Source organism: Ambystoma mexicanum, chromosome 12, assembly GCF_040938575.1.
Source record: "Ambystoma mexicanum isolate Mex_15411 chromosome 12, UKY_AmexF1_1, whole genome shotgun sequence".
In the NCBI taxonomy this organism is placed as follows: Eukaryota; Metazoa; Chordata; class Amphibia; order Caudata; family Ambystomatidae; genus Ambystoma; species Ambystoma mexicanum.
The window spans coordinates 961,826,687-961,836,363 of NC_090936.1; positions in this window are offsets into that span (position 1 = coordinate 961,826,687).

A 9,677-nucleotide genomic window follows, 5' to 3' on the forward strand; every position below is an offset into this window, starting at 1 on the left:
AAAAGAAATGGCGAATAAACCCAGCTGGAACCAAAATAAAATGTATTTGGTCAAGCAGGTTTATGTAGAGGCTATGTATAGCCTAAAACAATACCACGTTTATATAATATAATCGCAGTAGAAAGGTTCAGGTAGATGCCACTGCCACTAGCCAAGTCTTAAAGTTAAGGGAGCAAAACAAGGCTCCAAGAGGTACAGACAAAAAGGGATAAGAGTTTACCCTTTCCAGTACTCCATGTAAGATGGGGTGTACTGGGTCTGCAATTTAAAGTGACTATATAAAGTTAATGGCAACTTTACCTGTTTCTGGGGGACAGTAGTCAGCCCCAGAAAAATGGAGTCAGAGGGAAGTCTCAAAGACAACCCAGTGTCACTGCACTGAAGGTGCTGTGTAACACACACAAAAAGTGGTGCACTTGGAGTAGGTGAGGCTCCAGTGCCCAAGATCACACAAAAAGTGAAAACACACACAGCAAAAAACATGTAAGAGTGGGAAAAAGGCTCACACTCTTACCAGGTGAAAAAATAAACCCTAGAAATCCAGCAAAGCTGCTGAGGGACTCATTAGGTAAGGGGAATCATCCATTTATTGAGAATTCTCCCTAACAGTGTGGAGATTGGTCTCACGTGGTGGTTAAGCAGATGTCTCAGGATAACCCCCGGGGGGGCTTAATCGCTAGGGGCCCAGCCCCGGTGTATCATCCTGACGTGGGATGTTGGCTCAGCCTACCCCCTGTGGGCAGGCTCCGAAATTTTGTTTTGAGGTGGGACCCTGCCAGGGCCCTCCAATCTCCCCTGCCAGCCCCGGCCACTACACGAAAAGTATTTTTTTCTGAAACCTGAAGCTCTCGCTCATGTGTGAAAGCTTCAGGTTTCAGAAAAAAATGCATTTCAGCCATAATGGTGGCGCTGCACCTGTGAGGCATCCCTTTAAGCAGGAGATGCCTGTGGGCGGCGCCCCCATTATGGAGAAAACGTGAGGCCGCTGGAAGCAGAGGCCTTGTTTTCTAAATCCTGAAGCTCCCGCTGATTCACGGGAGTTTCAGTCTTCAGGAAAATGGCCTCTGCTTCCAGCGGCCTCACCCGTTCATCCTTAATGGTGACACTGCCCCTAACCAGCTGGCGAGGGGCAGCACCACCATTAAGGCTAAATAGACGAGGTGCTGTCTCCTGCCAGGCAAGCCTATAGAAAATAAAGGCAAAGATCAGCACCTTCTCCCCCCATGGGGGAGAGGGTGCTGATCTCTACAAAGGCTTCCTGGCATGGGTGCCAGTGGCCCATTGAGCCGGGGCTCATCAGGGGCCGTGGCCTAAAGGCCCAGCAGGACCCCCGCAGTTAGGCCACGCCCCCTTGATGAGCCTCGGCTCATTTTGTAGTGCCACTTAAGGCACTGGCTGGAGCGTGCCAGTTACTGGGCTCTGGAAGGGCAGAGGCACAATTCCAACTTGCAAACGTCAACTGGCAGTGTGGGAGGGCCAAGTGCCCATTTAGTGTGGTGGTATTAGAGCAAGTATACCCTGTAGTAGAAATTACGTAGGCACGAGTTTGTGGGTAGGTTTATTGCTGTATCTTGGTTTGAGTTTGTGTCTGGAGTGCGGTACTCACCCAGGGCCACTGCCTTACTGGCGTAGCAAGTCGTGTCACTAGTGCTTACCCCAATTCGGGGCACTATCATGCAGACGTAGTGAGCAGGTATAGCTCAGAGGTGATGTTCACGCTTCGGGATGCTTTCTGATGTCCTCAGTGGGTCTTAGAGAAGGAATGCCATACAGCCCTGGCTCCCCGGGAGGGCCATCCAACCCTGGTCTAGCAAGGGCCACCTGAGCAAAGCCTCGGGCCTGGTCTTCTACCTGGACCGGTGTCTTTCTGGTTGCAGGGTGTAGCGTGTAATTCATTTGCACGCTCAGTGAAGCAAAGCTCCAGTTCCTGTTTCACGCTCACGCCCCGGTAAACTCTCCACTGTGTGGGGGAATGGAGCGTGCATGCCCCGCAGGTCGGGACAGCCTGGCTGTGTCCGTGGCAGCCCAGAGGCAGTGGGGGCCACCCAGTTTTATATGCCGCTCCGGGGGCGGCGCGTCACCGGGATAAACTCTGGCTAGGGAGGGTATCTGGGGCACAGGCCATCAGTTCAACAGGCTCACCTTCTGAGTGTTGGGCGACCGTCCAAGCGAGTGGCTGCGTATGGAGCCTGGTGATCATGGATGGCCACAGCTCTACTTCAGGGCAGGAGCCGCTCCGCTCCAAAATGCAGCAGTATATCTGTTGCAGCCCCCAACGGAGGAACGCATCTGAGGGAGATGTTTGTCCGGTGTCACCTCCGGTTCTCAGACGGATTCTATGGACGTGTTAGTGCCCTCCTTCATATGGTGCCGCTGCGGGAGGGCCGATTCACCTTGATGCTGCTTGCAAGGCGGCTTCAGCTCAAAAGCACTGGTCCAATAGGACTGGGCTTCAGAATGCCGTTTCCCGGGCTCCAGGGCCCCCTGCGGATGGGTCGCCAGCTGCGCTAGGTCGTCTTCTGGACGTCTCTTAAGTTATATCAAGCGTCAGTCAATGATGTTGCCACCTTATTGCTGGATTTTCCAGCCATAGTGCGCAGCGTAATGTCTAAGCAGCCATTTTAGTTGGCTGCTCAACAGCGCCCCCGACACCACAGGGAATTTCTAATGGAAGTCTGCTCTTGTGTTCCCCAAAGATAATGATGGTCAAGGTGTGCCTTCTTCGCTCTCCTTCACTCTCTCTCCCCTTCCTCTACATATTCTCTATCTCCCTCGATCCTTCTCCTTACTCCTTTCTCCATCAGTCCCCTCCTCTCTCTCGCTTACATGCACACACCCTTACTAATCTCCTCTCTCTCTTGTCCTCTCATGGTCTTCTCCTCCCAATGTCTCTCCCTCTCCTCCCTCCTCCCATGTTTCTCACTCTCTGTCTTGCTCCCCCTGTCCCTCGGGCACTCCATTTGTTTTGGTACTTAACGCACTGTTGTTGTGTTTGTCTTTTCTGCTGCTGACACACATCTTCAAAGGGTATAGCCTGTCAGGCCATGTCACCATCATAGAGGCAAAATAGGTAGACATTTCCCTTTTGATCTATTTTACGTTCATGACTGAAACACCACTGAGCCAATCAAGCTGTGGTACAAGCTCAGAAATAGCACATTTTAGCAGTACAAGGGAGGCACATTTGCTCTTCCAACTTCGACACAGTGGTCTTCAAATTGTGGGCTGGCCCACCTAGGGAGGACTGTAGGATGTCCAGGTTGATACAGTGACTGCTTTTAACAGAAAATACAAGAAGTTACAGCTTGTGGTGGAGGGGGGTCCCAGTAACAATATTTTTTCTCAGGGTGTGGATCAGTACAAAAAGGGTTCAATTCCACTGTTCTAGTCAGTATCAGATGTCATCACAACCAACATCTGTCTAAATACATTGGTGTGGGGGTGGAGGATGGCTGTGCCTATGTCTATAAACATATTTCAATAAGGTTGTACAGAAAGGTCTTTATTTTCAAAGAAACCCTATCATTTTTCAGTGACTTTTGGCCCCTTTACCCGATATATGTTTTATACTTTGCCTGTTGCACATAAACCTTTACGAAGCAACATTACTGTTCATTAAGATGACTTTGTGTCCTTTTTATCAAGGTGTACTATGCATCTTTTCTTGTTCACAAGAATATGTTATTAGATTTTGGGATGCTTACACAGGCAGTGTTTCTGATAAATGCAAAGAATTGTCCTTGTTGGTGCTGTTGTGAATATGTCCACTTATTGTGAAACAAATTCTTTCAGCTTCTGCAATTTGTGAAGACAATCCATTTCAGAAACCCAGTGGGTGACGATGTGTACTTTGATGAGCATGGGGATCCTCCTTATGTCCTTGATATACTGAACTGGCAGGTTGCACCTGATGGCACCAACAGATATGCCTATGTTGGCATATATGATGCTCGCATAAACCAAGATCAAAAACTTTTCATTCATGATGATCTTGTGATGTGGGGCGGAGGATATTCACAGGTGAGGCTAATGACTGTTTTCATTATGTTATTGGTGGTATTTTTGAACACATGGACCTTGTGATGTAAGCACAGCGTAAAAAATCTACACTCAAAGACAGTTCTGGGGCGAGATGGATTAGAAATTGTTTACACCAGAAGAGTTAGGGGATGGTTGTAGGAAGCAGTCAATACATGGCCTAGGGATGTGCCTGGTTTTAGTGGTATGAGTAGTTAATTTGTCCAAAAAAAGGTGTAGTTGATATTTTGTAGGAATTACTTCACTAGCGTCTAGAGCTCTTTCTAGAACTGAAGGAGGCAGTCAGCAAGTTTGATTTAAAGAGGATTTTGTTTTACTTTCAAGAATCATACACTGAGATTCAGCCTTTAGGACCAGCCCTAAAATTCACCTCTCAAGAAACGCTAACTATTCACTAGAGATACTCTATCTCTATTTAAAAATTCCAAAATCTCTCCAGGAAAAAGCATTAGAAGTGCACAAGGGTCTACATTTTTGGATAACTTAACTGAATATTTCTAACTCCAACTTCCGCAATCAGAAGTCATGTTTGGGGACACCACAGGAAAGTGAATATGTTGGCTTATCGTTAGATTGGCAAGTGTCAGGGCACTTAAAAATATCCTGTACCATCCTCAAGTTACCTACTCTTGAACTAATGTGAGTTTTTATGCATAAACCAGCCCAAAATATAGTTTGACGGATGTAAGTACATTAGACTCTTTACAGATACCACATGTTTAGTCTTGGAATTATTTCAAGAGTATTGTGACATCCTACTTCAAAAATATTGAAGTATTGTGCTATCCCACTTAGACGTGATGTCAGCTTGCAAAATTCAGCATCATTCTAGCTGCACCATTAACACCAAAATATAAGCATTTGACTGTTTTAGTCACGAACATTAACACTCAATGCTGTCCAGACGTTGAAATTAATTCAAAATCCTCATCCTCCAGTCCCCTTATAAAGAAAGTCCACCCTTCTGAAAGTTAGGTCTCTTTCTTGCCATCCTATTGAAATTGCTGAACGTTTAAGAGATTTTCAGTTTGATATATTGGCATTAACAGAATCCTGGACACAAGCCTACTCAGGCCCAGCAATTTCCCTAGTCAAAACAAATTGAAGCAGCTGACTTGGATCCTAGGAAGTTAATTCAAATATTAGCTCAATTTGACTCTCCTAATTCGACAGCAAAATGTATCCGTCACTAGCCCGAATGGTGTAATTTTGCTCTCTAATGGATTTTACCCCAAAATCTGTAATATAGATAATATAGCAGGAAAATGAGCCAACAAAGAGTGGGGTCTGAATCATCTTCACACAGATTCCCAAACCAAAATTTGCCATACCCAGACATTTTACTTTTCACTGGTGACTCCAGACTAAATAACTAAGGATGGGAGTTTTATGACTCTTGACCATGGCATCCTTGCCCCTCTGTTGTTCTAAGAATTGTATTACAGAACCTGCCCCAATTACTACTGATATTGTGAATAGATTATTCTTAGAGGATCAGATTGTAGTTTTTCTGAAGATGACCTGCATAACGTTCTTACTAAAGAAAGCCGTGCTAAATTCTAAAGAATCCCACAATTATAGACTTATCTCATACACTCCTTTTTGTTGCAAATCCTCGATAAGATGGCCATACTATAACTCAGGCCCACCTGGAGCAGGAACATCTCTTGGGTGACTTCCAGCCTGTTTTTCAATCTTGTAGAGCACTGAAACCACAATGATAACTGTTGAAGATGAATGACTTAACATAATGGATAAGGGCTCAGCGGGACTGCTAGAATTGTTGGATCTTTCAGCTGTGTTCGGCACCCTGGGCCACTCCATACTTAGGTCAAGGCTTATAAAAGGGGGAAGGAAACAATGCCTCTAAATGTTTTTTTATTGTTTCTAAAAGAATATCCCAAGTAAAAACTCACCACCATGAAGCTGAAGGTGTCAACATCGAGTTTGAATTAGCTCTGGGCGCATGTCTGTTTCCCTTGCTCTTTAAGGTTTACCTAAAGCCTCTACCTGATTGGCTGGTCTCTCAAACATTCCAAAACTATGCAGATGATACTCAATGGATCTTTGAACTCACTTGAGAAAGTGAGTATAATTTTAACATAGCAAAAACATTTTTAAAGTTTTAAAAACTGGATGGACCGCAACTGATTTAGTTTGAAAGTATCTAAGACATGAGGCCCACTTGTATTTTCTAATTCTTCAGGCTCAAATTGAATAGATTTTTTTTTGATTGATTGAATGAAATCCTATGAAGTTATCCCTCTTCCAAGCGTAAATATTAAAATCACAAATCTGTAAGAATAGTTACGTGCACTCCTCAAATAGCTTAGATCCCTCCTGTACTTAGAAAATTACTTGTGCGCCTATGTTTGCTAGACTTAAATTTAAAGCACTGACATATTCAAATCTACACAAAGAATAGGACCTCAGTACTTTCACCACATGTGTAAGTCTTATTTCCCAACTGGAGCACTTTGGTCCCTAAGTAGGAATACTCTCTGCATCACCCATGTCAAACAATCAAGAGGCATTGGGTGGTAATTTCATGTTATAACCACACTGCATTGGAATGCACTGTTCAAGGAACTTTGACACATGGATCAGCTTTTATATTTTAAGCGCAAACTGAAAACCTATTTGTTATAGTCCAAGTTTACAATTTCTGAATGCTCCCTTCCAGATCAGCAGACCTTTTGATCATAGGCACTATGTAAACCACCTAAGATAAGGTAAAATAAGAGAAAACATTCTGTAAGGGTAAATGAAGGACATGTCAGTTGTGTAGAAGGCAGACTGTGAACTTGTGGTGAACCTTTATGGGGTCCTTAAATCATTAGCTTAACAAATGCATGTTCTGTTCATATCACTGATAACTTGTAGTGCAAGAGCTGCAGCTGCAAGCACACCGGGACCCCAATGGAAAGAGAAATGGTGCCGGCAGATAGACACTGTACAAGACAGAATGCTGAGGACATTGTTTGTAGGTGACAGATCCCACACCCACACCACACTGCCAACTAGATACTGTGTAGAACTTTAATAAGGAGGTTGTGGCGGGAGTGGCACACTGTGTGGGCCCAGCTATGCCTGAATAGAACGCACCAGCAGAGATTTACATCAAAAGCATTTACAGCGTTCAAGCCCAGCATGCCACAAGTAGTAATGAGGGAAAAAAGGAATACGATGCACAAGCACATGCCTCAACACTCTTGTGCCATCTCCCCAGTAAAGGGGACACTGGGGCGTAGTGCTCCCATGGCAACCACAATACATTGCTGAGGATGTTGAAGCTTATCTACAGAGAAACAAGAACGTGACACAAGGAGAAAAGAGCAACACAAGGAGAAGAGAGCAGAGCTACTAAACAGTGGTGTCTCCATGCTAGCATTGAAGATAGGGCCAATAACCTACAACAAAATGTCTGCCACTCTAAGTCATATAATTCAAACAAATAACCAAGTCACCACCATCAACGACAGTTGGAGAAAAGGGAAATCCTTGCTGTGTTGAAGGGACCTTAAAGTGCTGCAACTAAGGACCATTAATCGGAAAGCTATCGTGTATGAGCAAGTGATTCAACTTAGTAGTGGCACAGGTTGTGGAACACTGATGCTCACAACTTCAGAAGACGCATGTAAAATATGATGCTATCTATAACGATTTAGATAGTACTCAAAAATAGACAACCATCCATGTAATGCCCCCACAAGAAGAAATAAGAGTTCCAAAAGGAAAGGGAGAATGCTGCAGTGACCCATGTAACATCATGTAAGCACACGGGAGTTGAGAGCATCACCTCAACTACAGACATACAGCATACACCCAACATGCAGAACATTTCTGCTCCTTTGAGGGTTCAACCTAGACCAGGCCTACGCACCATCAGTTAGAAGAGCTGGAAAAAGAATTTGAATATAACTTAAATGCTCCCTGTCGGGTAAGGTATGGGGTAGACCATAAAATATCCCTTCTAATGCTCTGCCTGGTTACCAGCAGACTAGAACAGTTCACAAACCTGCCTGGACAAGAGTAAACCAGATCTGTGCACTAATCCATATATTTCTAATAATAAATTGCTGACTCAAGTTGTATTTTCAAATATACTGTAATATTATACATGGAATATTGTATACAAATGAAATTCGGAAGATTCTCCATCTTCAGCCGACAAGTGTTTCAATCTATGATCTTTCTCAAGGCTGATGTGTAACTTCAAACATTATAATACTACGAGAACAATATTAAGTGTTACTCTCAAACTGACTTCATAACATTATGTGTATTCATATCTTAATAACATTGGTAATACAGCCTAGATTGGGCTTGGTGTCAGACTTGAAATTCCCAATTTTAATTTCTGAGCTTGGATTCTAATATGTAGATTCAATTCTAAATCTTCTTACTTATTACTATCGAAAGAAACACGTGGGACACCGAACACAGGAGATGTATCTTTACAAAACATCCTGGACTTTTAGCTACATTTGATTAAGTAGGAAGATTTATAATCAAATCTACATACCAGAATCCAAGCTCAGAAATAAATAATAGCATTAGCTTGTAGCCGGTGAACCGTAACTCAGTTGTACATTGTTTCAAGCACATAAAACTAGTGGTCAGTTGTACATTGTTTCAAGCACATAAAACTAGTGGGATGATTCTGGGGTAAAGTTCAATTGAAGTGCAGACAAGCACCGGGCAAACGCTATGTTTTAGAAAAGGGAACCACACTGTTCCTAAGCTGGTCCCACCAGAAGGAACTAGAAGGAAAGCTCAACTCTAATGCCCCAGAAGTTATTATGACATGTCAGGTTGTCAAGAAGGACAAAGAGCAAGAAATCTTCAGGACTGGAGTAGGTTGCTTGTGAGGCTGCCTTCATAAGCCTGTCTTGAGCATGAAGGCCAGACCGGTAGTTCATAAGGTTAGGCCTATTTCCATTACAATGAGACAAGAAGTCGAGTTAGAATTCCAGAAACCAGAGGTTGAGAGCATTATGGAAAGAATTCAAATGTAGAATGGGTATCCCCACTAGAAAACATGAAGGCACTATACACTTCTATCCAGCACAAATGGGCTATGATTGCAATTGACTACACATTCAGGAATGAATCAGCCTCTTACTACAACCATAGTCAGATGATTAAGGAAATGTTGCAGCTTACATTCGATCTTAATGTTTTCACCTTCGACAACAAGATATACCAACAAACCAAGGGAGTGCCCATGGGCACAAAATACGCCCCAGCCTTAGCCAACATATTCATGGGCATGCTAGAAGACAAATCAGTTTACCTGGAACCATTCTACAGAGATAAAATCAAGATGTGGACATGGTACATCAATGATGTTTTTTGCATCATTGATGGAAGCAGAAATGATTTTCAAGAATTTGTGGCATCTTTAAATTTAAATGGCTTTGATATTCAACTCACAGGAGATTGTGACAAACACGAAATTAACTTTTTGGACTTGACAATACACTCTGATGGCCATAAATTATAGACATGGACATTTAGGAAGCCAACTGAGGTGAACTCTACACTACACGCTAACAGATGTCATTTCCATCCAACCATACACAATATACCACTGGGTGAATATATTAGAGCAAGACGCAATTGTCAACATGAAATCA